Raw genomic sequence first — 12,929 nt, forward strand, 5'->3', positions numbered from 1 at the left:
GTTTGGGGTGGAGGAACTTGACTGGCCTGCACAGAGTCCTGACCTCAACCCAATAGAACACCTTTGGGATGAATTAGAGCGTAGACTGCAAGCCAGGCCTTCTCATCCAACATCAGTGCCTGACCTCACAAATGCGCTTATGCGGTTAAAGCTGGAAAGGGAGGGCCAACTCAATATTGAAACCTATGGACTAAGACTGGGATGCCACTAAAGTTCATGTGCCTGTGAAGGCATGCATCCCAATACTTTTGGTAATATAGGCCCAGATTCTCATACATTTACGTTGCTCCTGGGCAGCGTAATGTATGTGATTTACATTACACCGCCGCAGGTATACAGGTTTACAGCCTGATTCTCAGAACACTTACCTGTAAACTTGCGGCGGTGTATCGTTAAATCGCTCGGCGCAAGCCCGCCCAATTCAAATGGGGCGGGCACCATTTAAATTAGGCGCGCTCCCGCGCCGAGCGTACTGCGCATGCTCCGTCGGGTAAATTACCCGACGTGCATTGCGCTAAATCACGTCGCCCCGACGTCATTTGCTTAGACGTTTACGTAAATGGCGTCCAGCGCCATTCACGGACGTCTTTTAAATTTGACGCGGGAACGACGGCCATACTTAACATTGGTTGCCCCTCCTAATAGCAGGGGCAACCTTACGCGTCTAGTACGCTACGGAAACGACGTAAATTCTCAGCGTCGACCGCGCGTATGTTCGGGAATCTCGCGTAATTACCTCATTTGCATAGACGACGGGGAAAACGACGATGCGACACCTAGCGGCGGGAAAAAAAATTGCTTTTAAGATCTGACAGCGCAACAGCCTTACGCCTGTCAGATCTAATGGGTATCTATGCGTAACTGATTCTAAGAATCAGTCGCATAGATACCCGGGGCCAGATGAGGAGTTACGACGGCGCAAATGGTGTTGCGCCGTCGTAACGCCTTTGAGAATCTGGGCCATAGTGTATGTGTAAAGCGATGCATAAATTGACAGCGCTATGCAAGTACCTATAATAAATATACTGCGCTCCCAGCTCCACCAACCCTTACTGTCTAATTCTCTTGCTATTTTATGTTATCCAGATTGCAACTGGAAAAATACATTTTGGTTTAAAAAATCTTAGACTCAAGCAGTATTAAGACCAATTCCAAAAATGTAATATATTGCAGCTTGCCATGCCTTAGATGTAGTAGCTGCGTACATTCTTTTTGTTAGGCTTTTTTATACAGGGGACTAGTCCTGTATTAGAGTGCCCCCCACTCTGGATGAATGAACAACAGAGCCACCTTCGGACAGCAGCATTTTTAATCTTGTGGGAGGGGAGTGTTAGATGTGCTAGCAGATTTGGATACACTAACAAATTGGAGCCAAACTCCAGCTTACACTGCAGTTACACAAGCAGTTACATTAACTTTTTTTCTCTTGAAATAAAGGTTTTAAATTAATAAATAAAAATGAATTGGCCTTATACAGGACATCTCTCTTTGCAATAATAAAGCTGTTATATTTCCAGTCCACTGCTTGGCCACTCGGGAGGGCCGTGGAGCCTCCCGGGGTGGGCGTCTATGGTTGTGGACAGGCAGCTGGTGGACTAGTTCCCCTTGTGAAACGTGCCACCTTTCTTACCCACTTCCTCTCTCGCTGCACCAATAGGGATGAGCTTTACGTTCGACTCGAACATCGTATGTTCGATCGTTCGTCAAATTACGAAAGTTTTGGGCCATTCGCGCCAAATTCGAGTGGCATGTCACAAACCATAATTCACTGCGGCATTGCAGTGCATTGCTGGCTGATGATTGGCCATTCATGCACTATGACCCGCAATCTTGGCCAATCACAGCGCGCAAAAAACGGAGAGCCAGGGTGGCTTTGGCGAATTATGGCTCAGGGGGTTTAGTACACGCCCCACACTATATAATGCTGCCTGAAAGTCGGCCTTGTGTAGTGTGTTGGTGGTTTACAGAGAGAGAGAGAGAGAGTGTCATTTTTTGGAGTTAGATAGAGCAGGCAGGCAGGCTAGTCAGTTAGAGTTACAGTGTGTAGAGGATATACAGTATATGCATTCCAGGTGTTGTGTATATATATTTATACACTGTATTGAGTTTAGATAGATCCACTCTTCCTAAAATACTGACAGGCAGGCAGATGATTGTGCTAGCTGCAGTATTTTCATGTGGTGTACTGCCTGTGTCCTCTGTACAGTGTGCATCTAAAGCTACGTCAATAGATTTGCTGGTGTTTCTTATTAATTCCCAAAGGCAGTAGAGCTGCACGATTCTGCGAAAAATGAGAATCACGATTCTTTTGCTTAGAATGAAGATACACATTATGGCCCAGATTCTCGAAGGCGTTACGACGGCGCAACACCATTAGCGCCGTCGTAACTCCTCATCTGGCCCCGGGTATCTATGCGACTGATTCTTAGAATCAGTTGCGCATAGGTACCCATTAGATCTGACAAGCGTAAGGCTGTTACGCTGTCAGATCTTAAAAGTAATTTTTTTTCCCGCCGCTAGGTGTCGCATCGTCGCTTTTCCCCGTCGTCTATGCAAATGAGGTAAGTACGGCGATTCCCGAACATACGCGAGGTCGACGCAGCGAATTAACGTCGTTTGCGTAGCGTACCCGACACGTAAGGTTGCCCCTGCTATTAGCAGGGGCAACCAATGTTAACTATGGCCGTCGTTCCCGCGTCGAATTGAATCAAAATTACGTCGTTTGCGTAAGACGTCCGTGAATGGCGCTGGACGCCATTTACGTATACATCTAGGCAAATGACGTTGGGGCGACGTCATTTAGCGCAATGCACGTCGGGTAATTTACCCGACGGAGCATGCGCAGTACGCTCGGCGCGGGAGCGCGCCTAATTTAAATGGTGCCCGCCCCATTTGAATTGGGCGGGCTTGCGCCGAGCAATCTAACGATACACCGCCGCAAGTTTACAGGTAAGTGTTCTGAGAATCAGGATTTAAACCTGTAGACCTGCGGCGGTGTAACGTAGAGCTCATACATTACGCTGCCCAGGAGCAGCGCGAATGTATGAGAATCTGGGCCTATATATATATATATATATATATATATATATATATATATATATATATATATATATATATATATATATATATATATATATATATATATATATATATATATATATATATATATATATATATATAATGTGTGTAAATAAAAAATAAAAAAATAACAAAAATAAAAAAGCATGCTAACAAAAGCACCATGCATTTTGGTGCAGCGGCATTAACAAATTAAATTAAAAAAAGGCCCATGCGCTTTGGTGCTATTGAGGGGTGGCAGGCAGTTCATTCTCAAATTAATAAGCTGTTCTGCAGCAAGGCACATACTCTGATGCATCGCATAGATGTGAAGTTGAACCTTTTAAAACACAGTCAGGAGGCCGAGGGGCATCAAAAACCACAGCAGTGATAGCTGATAATAGCATGGCTGTTTTGTACAACGTCACTACAGTACTACCCTACCTCAATGCACACTCACTGCTGTGCTCCTCGTTTCCCAAGACAAGCGTGAGACACTGTCTGTGTCTCTGCACCGCCCATGCCCAGCGGCGCGGCGCTTCACGTATTGAACTGACGTCAGTTCCGGTTGCTGACGTCAGTTCCGATATCCGCCATTTGCGTTCCACGCTGGTTATGTGGAACCGGCGGCTACAAATAAAGATCGCGGGTCATCCCGATCCCGAGAATTAATCGCGATTAATCGTGCAGCTCTAAAAAGGCAGGGATCTTCTCATATTAATACCACAGGCAGGGGATCATTCTGCAAGTATTTTCACTGCGCCCATTTCTGCGCCCACCAAGTCCTACTTGCAAACGGAAGGAGACAACAGAAAGTGAGAGGAAATCTACCCCTAGGAAGGGAAATTCTCTTCTGTAAGAGGTGTCTCCTGTCCACTGATGGTTTAACACCAATCCTTGTTTCACCAAAAAACCCACATTTTCAAAAAATCATTTGTCATTGGGACAGAAAGTGAGGTGCAATCTTCTGAACAGATGCACACAGACAGCAAAACAAATGTTACAGGGGTGATAACCCTTCTCCGTTTTCCAAAAAGCTTAAAAATAGATTTTTTGGCAGGAGCTACACTACAATACCAGTTCAAAATTACAAACAGATTCTACTTAACAACAAACCTACAGTCCCTGTCTTGTTTGCACCGCCTGTATACTGCTGTTCAAAGTATATAGGGCCAAAGAGGCTGGTAATGACCTAGGGGGAGTGAGGGGGGGAAACCCATGCTATTTTTCTCAATGATTTTCATCCATATTGCAGGGACCAGATATTACATTAAAGCCGCAAGCAGTTTTAAATTACTTTTTTCCTATAGTAATGTCATTTTGTGCAGGGACAGTTCTAAACACGTGCCACTTCACAGGCATACTATAGACACCCAGCAGGGATGATATTTAAAGGAATTTTTCAATTTTTTGTTTCACTTTAACCACTTGCCCACCGCGCCATAGACATTTTACTGCTACAGCGCGGTGGAGCTATTCTGGGAGGACGTCCCTGGGACGTCCTCCCAGAATCCTTCACTCGTGCTCCCCCTGGGGCGCGCTCCCGGAATCATTTGTGAGCGACGGGTCTAGAAGACCCGGCGCATCACAGATCGCGGTAAATTGCCGCTGATAGCGGCCGTTTACCACGTGATCGCTCCGTCAAATGACGGAGCGATCACTTGTAAACAAACCGGCGTCATGTCATGACGCCGGTTCCTCTCGGTACCGTTCGGTACAGTGTGAGAGGAGGGGGCGGGGAGCGGGTGTCTGCAGCAGCACTGACGGCTGGATCTGTGACAACTGCAGTCACAGATCCAGCCATCCATCCATCCCAGCTCAGCTATCCCTGCGCAATACTCTGCAATACTCTGCAATACCCTGCGCAATACTCTGCAATACCCCAATATTCTGCAATACCCTGCTCGATACTCTGCAATACCCCAAGACTCTGCAATACCCTGCGCAATACTCTGCAATACCCCAATATTTTGCAATACCCTGCGCGATACTCTGCAATACCCCAATACTCTGCAATACCCCAATACCCCGCACGATACTCTGCAATACCCCAATACTCTGCAATCCCCTGCGCGATACTCTGCAATACCCCAATACTCTGCGATACTCTGCAATACCCCAATACCCTGCGCGATACTCTGCAATACCCCAATACTCTGCAATACCCCAATACTCTGCAATACCCTGCGCGATACTCTGCAATACCCCCCATACTCTGCAATACCCCCCATACACTGCAATACCCAAATACTTTGCAATACCCAAATACTCTGCAATACCCATTTTTTAAAGCGCCCCTGTCCCTGTGTGCTCACATGCAGAAGCGAACGCATATGTAAGTCCCGCCCACATATGAAAACGGTTTTTAAGCTACACATGTGAGGTATCTCTGCGTACGGTAGAGCGAGAGCAATCATTTTGGCCCTAGACCTCCTCTGTAACTAAAAATATGTAACCAATAAAAGCAATTAAAGTGTCGCCTATGGGGATTTTTAAGTTGCGAAGTTTGGCGCCATTCCATGAGTGTGCGCAATTTTGAAGTGTGACATGTTGGGTATATATTTACTCGGTATAACTTCATCTTTCACTTTATGAAAAAAATTGGGCTAACTTTACTGTTTTTTTTTTTTTTAAGTACAAAACATTTTTTTTTAAAAACACGCGTTCAAAAAATTTCTGCGAAAAAAACATGCGAGATAAAAAGTTGTAACGGCCGCCATTGTATTTTCTAGGGTCTTTGCTAAAAAAAACATATATAATGTTTTGGGGTTCTATGTAATTTTCTAGCAAATAAATGATGATTTTTCCATGTAGGAGATAAATGTCAAAATTGGCCTGGGTGCTTTAGAACGCCTGATGGTGCTCCCTGCATGTTTGGCCTCTGTATGTGGCTACGCTGTGTAAAAGTCGCACACATGTGGTATCACCATACTCGGGAGGAATAGCAGAATGTGTTTTGGGGTGTAATTTGTGGTATGCATATGCTCTGTGTGAGAAATAACCTGCTAATATGACAAACTAGATTTTTTTTTTTTTTTTACAGAATTTTCAGTCGTTTTTCTTTTATAGCGCAAAAAATAAAAAACCCAGAGGTGATCAAATACCACCAAAAGAAAGCTCTATTTGTGTGAAAAAAAGGACAAAAATTTCAAATGGGTACAATGTTGTATGACTGAGTAATTGTCATTCAAATTGTGAGAGCACCGAAAGCTGAAAATTGGTCTGGTGAGGAAGGGGGTTTAAGTGCCCAGTGGTCAAGAGATTAAAGCGGGAGTTCACCCATTTATTATTTTTTTTTTTTCTCCCCTTAGATTCCTGCTTGTTCGGTCTAGGGGAATCGGCTATTTGTATTAAAATATGAGCAGTACTTACCCGTTTTCGAGATGCATCTTCTTCCGTCGCTTCCGGGTATGGGTCTTCGGGAGCGGGCGTTCCTTCTTGATTGACAGTCTTCTGAGAGGCTTCCGACGGTCGCATCCATCGCGTCACTCGTAGCCGAAAGAAGCCGAACGTCGGTGCGGCTCTATACTGCGCCTGCGCACCGACGTTCGGCTTCTTTTGGAAAATCGTGACGCGATGGATGCGACCGTCGGAAGCCTGTCAATCAAGAAGGAACGCCCATTCCCGCAGCCCATACCCGGAAGCGACGGAGAGGATGCATCTCGTAAACGGGTAAGTACTGCACATATTTTAAAACAAATAGCCGATTCCCTTAGAGAAAACGAGCTGGAATCTAAGGGGAAAAAGTGCCCTCTAAGGGTGAACCCCCGCTTTAAGCATCATTAAAATCACTGCTCCAGAAAAAACAACCGTTTTTTTAAACTTTTTTTTTCCATTGATACATGTTCCCTGGGGCAAGACCCAGGTTCTCAAACCCGTTTTACGACAATAACTTGCATATTAGCCTTTAAAATTAGCACTTTTGAATTCAAACGTTCGAGTCCCATAGACTTCAATGGGGTTCTAAAAGTTTGCGCAAACGTTTGGTCCGTTGGAAGGTTCTGGTGCGCACCTCTAATTCTTTGTCCCCATCTTCCCCTCCTTACCTTTCTCTGTGCATTACTTTTTATTTGGTTCCTCCTACCTTTTCTAACACTTTATAAAGTTTTGTTACATGTAAAGGTATAATTTGGCAGTGGTAAATGTTTTGTCCAAACATGCTTAACTGATACGTTTGCCGGACAGCTTGTTGTGTTGAAAAACAACAGACTTACTGGTCAGATTACCAGGTGAATATAAAGAAAATAAAGCATAAAAAAAAGAAAACAAATGCAGCCATCACATTTAAGAATAGGCAAGCTGCAATATAATAGCTATTTGCGTTTTGGGTTAATGTGACAGACCCAACTGGGACAGGGGCTTTTGGAGAGGACTAGGGGCAAGCTTCCTACTCACTGATTAAGTCCCATGGAGAGAGCAGATCATTTTCCAACAATGGACAACAATGTGATAAACGCTGAGAGTTAGGCTTGGACTAATTTTTTGAAGGAGGACAATAAAGCTTCCTTTCTAGAGTGGATGAAAAGGTATAATATTACTCTTGTACAAGTTAATGGTCAGAGGGAATATGGGGGCCCCTCCCACCGACTGGGTTGGAGAAGCTCCTTCACTTGGGACAGAAATATTTATCAACAACTTCTCTCAACAAGTCTATGAATATAAATTAATTCCAGATTTTTAGACTACTAGAACATTGTATGAGTTTGTCTCAGACTGTTCTAGACTTTTACCGGACAGTCTAGGGTGGGGTGGGATCACTGTTTGTTATGTGCATTTGTCCCATTATGTGCCTCCTAGGTGTGCACCCCCATTGTTATTTTAGTCATCTATTGTTTCTGTATGTCTCTTTGGAGAGGTGATTAATATTGTGACCACTGTATCTTGTTTTTGAACCATTGTGGGATGTTATGTTTTTATGCTTATGATAATGTGTAATGTACTTTGCATATTCATGGTGGTGGGCTGGGTGCTGAACGGACTGGGCATCTAGATTTATTTAGGTGACTAGTTGTTTAATTAGTTCATGTTAATTAGACTCATGTTTATGTTGGCTGTTTCCTAGTTTTGTTTGCATAACATGATCAAGCTCTTTTTGTGTGGTGTATAAATTCTGTGTGAGTTTACAATAAAGAGTTCCAGTTTGCATCTAAGGTAGTGCCGTTTAGTCTTGGGTAAAATATTCAGTATAATACCTGGTTCCTGGGTCCTGACTAGAAAAACAGAGTGGACTGGTGCATTTTGCCTTAATTTTTTTGCATTTTCCCATTGTGTGACCTTTGTATTGTTTCTAGGAATCTGATTACTTCCTGGAAGTGTCAAATTCTTGCCTTAGAATTGAGGACAAAATCATATTTTATTATCTGTGTACCAATAGTTGATGTAGAGTTCTTAGTGCATAACAACTGTAAGTGAAGCAGAAGTAGGTTGTAATATATGCAGATTGGTGGCGGTGTCACTGCTGGCATTATTTAGTGCTCTGCCGTGTGCAAATTTCTGCTATCAGCATCTTTCCTGTTATCAGATAAATAAAAAGCTTTTCAGTGTGCTTCAAACATAAATAAATGATAGCAGGAGAATACTACAAACAATCACTGAGTGACAGCTCAGAGTCTGCCTGCGGCTGCTGATGTCACGTCCAAGATGGCAGCGCCCAACAGTCTTATGTCTGTTTAATATCATATCATCATCATCAATAAATACATAGCGCTTAAATACACAAAACAATGTGATTTGACATATACTCTTATGGGAAGCTTACTGCTAATAGTACTAGTATGGGGACATGGTCTCTTTTAACCACTTCCTAAAGGCTGTACGACTTCATACGGCCGCAGTGTGGATCTAAATTAACGGGAGGCCGTCTATATACGGCCTTCGGCCTCCAGGCAGGCCCCAGGCCGCGATGTCCGCCAGGCACCTGCGATCGGTGGTTACAGAGACAAGGACGTGGATATGTGTGTGTAAACACACAGATCCACGTCCTGTCAGGGAGAGAGGAGACCGATGTGTCCCTTGTACATAGGGACACAGATCGGTCACCTCCCCCAGTCAGTCCCCTTCCCCCCACAGTTAGAAACACTATGCAGGGTACACATTTAACCCCTTCCTCACCCCCTAGTGTTAACCCATTCAATGCCAGTCACATTTATACAGTAATTAGTGCATATTTATAGCACTGATTGCAGTATAAATGTGAATGATGCCAAAAATGTGTCAAAAGTGTCCGATGTGTCCGCCATAATGTCGCAGTCCCAATAAAAATCGCAGATCACCGCCATTACTATTAAAAAAATGATAAAAAATAATAATTCTGTCCCCTATTTTGTAGGCACTATGGGCCAGATTCACGTAGAACTGCGGCGTAACGTATCGTAGATACGTTACACCGCCGCAAGTTTTCATCGCAAATGCCTGATTCACAAAGCACTTGCAATGAAAACCTACGCTGGCAGCCTCCGGCGTAAGCCCGCGTAATTTAAAGGGGCGTGTGCCATTTAAACTAGGCGCGTTCCCGCGCCGGACCTACTGCGCATGCTCCATTTCGAAATTCCTGCCGTGCTTTGCGCGAACTGACGTCATTTTTTCGAACGGCGACGTACGTTGCGCAATTCCGTCTTACGCAAACAACGTGAATTTTTAAATTTTGACGCGGGAACGACGGCCATACTTTATACAGCACATACGTGTGCTGTGTAAAGTTAAGGCACCCAAAACGACGACTAACTTTGCGACGGGAAACTAGACTAGCAGCGACGTAGCGAACGCGAAAAACCGTCGTGGATCGCTGTAACTCCTAATTTGCATACGCGGTATTGCATCTTAAGATCCGACAGTGTAAAACAATTACACCTGTCGGATCTTAGGGCTATCTATGCGTAACTGATTCTATGAATCAGTCGCATAGATACTCTGAGAGATACGACGGAGTATCTGAGATACTCCGTCGTATCTCGGCTGTGAATCTGGCCCTATAACTTTTGGGCAAACCATTCGCTTATGCGATTTTTTTTTTTCTTTTTAATTGGGCTATTTATTATAGCAGCAAGTAAAAAATATTGATTTTTTTTTTCAAAATTGTCGCTCTTTTTTTGTTTATAGCGCAAAAAATAAAAACTGCAGAGGTGATCAAATACCACCAAAAGAAAGCTCTACTTGTGGGAAAAAAAGGACATCAATTTTGTTTGGGAGCCACGTCGCACGACCGCGCAATTGTCAGTTAAAGCGATGCAGTGCCGGAAGCTGAAATTTCACCTGGGCAGGAGGGGGGTATATGTGCCCAGTAAGCAAGTGGTTAAGGAAATCTGTCGGTCAAAAAAAAACTATGCTTGCAGCACACAGGTTCCCTCAGATGGGCATATCTGTGATTAATTAGATTTATTTTATTCAGTAAATGCATTGCTAGAATGGATTAGCATATTTAGATACATGCATCCTAATTTCCCAATAGGAATCTTTCTGGCCTGCCCAAGTGCAGGTTTGGCAGAAAGTCACAGGAGGCCAAGTTACCAATGACCACAAGGATTTGCAAAATGCAACAGCTGAGTGCGAAGGAGTCAAATGGGAATACAATTTAAAGGGGTTGTAAAGTCTCAGGATTTTTCACCTTAAAACCTCCTGCGCTGCCCACGCCCCACCCCCCCCGAGCCCCCCTTTTACTTACCTGAACCCAATCGTTCCAGCGATGGGGACAAGCACAGCCACTCCAGCTGCTGTCTTAGGTTCTCATTGGATAGATTGATAGCAGCAAGAGCCATTGGCTCCCACTGCTGTCAATCAAATCCAGTGACACCGAAGCTGGGGGGGGGGGGTGATGGAGCTTTGTCCTGCTGTCTGTGTCAATGGACGTAGCAGCAGGACTCGGGAGCACACCCGCATGAGTGCCCCAATGGAATGTGGCTCTCTGTGGGGGCACTTGATGCGGGGAGGAGTCAGGAGCGCCGCTGAGGGACCCCAGATGAGGAGGATCGGGGCCACTCTGTGCAAAACCCATGCACAGAGGAGGTAAGTATAACATGTTTGTTATTTTAAACAAAAAAAAAAAAACAAACCTTTACTATCACTTTAACCACCGCCTCCTGCACATATACGTAGGCAGAATGACATGGCTGGGCACAAGCACGTACCTGTACGTCCTCTTTAAGTGCACAGCCGTGGGTTGTGGGTGCGCGTGCGCGACCCGGTCCGAAGCACCGTGGCCGTTGGACCCGCGGACCTGATCACCGACGGTGTCCCGCGATCGGTCACAGGAGCTGAAGAACGGGGAGAGGTGTGTGTAAACACACCTTCCCCGTTCTTCACAGTGACAATGTCACTGATCGTCTGTTCCCTGATATAGGGAAAGGCGATCAGTGACGTCACACGTCCAGCCCCGCCCCCCTACAGTTAGAAACACAAATGAGGTCACACATAACCCCTACAGCGCCCCCTAGTGGTTAACTCCTAAACTGCAATTGTAATTTTCACAGTAAACAATGCATTTTTATAGCATTTTTTCCTGTGAAAACGACAACGGTCCCAAAAATGTGTCAAAATTGTCCGATGTGTCCGCCATAATGTCGCAGTCACGAAAAAAAACACTGATCGCCGCCATTAGTAGTAAAAAAAAAATATTAATGTAAAAGCCATAAAACTATCCCCTATTTTGTAAACGCTATAAATTTTGCGCAAACCAATCGTTAAACACTTATTGCGATTTTTTTTACCAAAAATATGTAGAAGAATACGTATCGGCCTGAACTGAGAAAAAATATTTTTTTTATATCTTTTTTGGGGGTATTATAGCAAAAAGTAAAAAATATAGATTTTTTTCAAAATTGTCGCTCTATTTTTGTTTATAGCGCAAAAAATAAAAACTGCAGCGGTGATCAAATACCACCAAAAGAAAGTTCTATTTGTGGGAAAAAAAGGACGCCAATTTTGTTCGGGAGCCACATTGCACGACCGCGCAATTGTCAGTTAAAGCGATGCAGTGCCGAATCGCAAAAACTGGCCAGGTCCTTTACCTGCATAAAGGTCCGGGTCTTAGGTGGTTAAAGGTAGTGTAAAGATAAAGTATGCTCTCTGTTTATGTGAATAGAAAATGTTTAAACCTAACCACATTATAGCAGTCATATCAAACTGGGTACATCCTTTTATATAGTTCCACAAAAATGTAATTCAATTAATTTTTGCATCCTCTAATCTATATTTTCAAGGTGTAATGTAGAAAAGCAGTACCTCTCGATCCAATGGTTGTCTCAGCCAGACTACACCAGTCTCACTTTGTACAGCAAAAAACTTTTGGGCTTCATCACCTACAATTCCAAACACCAGAGCATTTCCATCAGGGTCACGGGCAAGCAGCTGTGTTATTGATGAACCTGAAAGAGAATGTTGGGGACAATTAATCTTCAGATCATAGGTAACAGTGAATTCATACTTCTACATTTGAAGATAAGTGTGGTTTAATTTACAATTGCACCTGCATTTTACATGAGTGTTTGTTGTACTAGGTACCCTACTGTGGCAGCTTTATTGTGCTATGGGACATTTTAGGTGGGCTTTTAATAGAGGTGATTTGGAACCTCAGGCATTCCAGATCACAGCAAAATGAAAAGCAAATGTTTTGCCATTCATCTTTAATATAACCACTAACATGCATCTAAGTGAAATGGCTGCCCTATGCATGACACGCATTTCCACATACTGTGTACACGTCGTTAATACCTCCTTGTGAGATACAAGAGTAGAAGTTAAACAACACAATCCCCAGACAGGTAACCAGTATACTGTGTGTGTGTGTGTGTGTTTTTGTGTGTGTGTGTGTTTATATATATATATATATATATATATATATATATATATATATATATATATATATATATATATATATA

At 43.7% G+C, this 12,929-nt stretch overlaps 1 protein-coding gene across 1 annotated transcript in view; it reads right to left on the reverse strand.

Annotated features, from left to right (window-relative positions):
• Window positions 1-12,476, reverse strand: part of LOC120910431 (cadherin-23-like) — a 299,339-nt gene extending 286,863 nt beyond the window's left edge. The window contains exon 1 of the mRNA XM_040322191.1: window positions 12,274-12,476. The gene's annotated coding sequence lies outside the window, so the exon portion shown is untranslated. The remainder of the gene's footprint in view (window positions 1-12,273) is intronic.
• Window positions 12,477-12,929: the final 453 nt, after the last annotated feature.

This window comes from Rana temporaria, chromosome 8 (genome assembly GCF_905171775.1).
Source record: "Rana temporaria chromosome 8, aRanTem1.1, whole genome shotgun sequence".
NCBI lineage: Eukaryota > Metazoa > Chordata > Amphibia > Anura > Ranidae > Rana > Rana temporaria.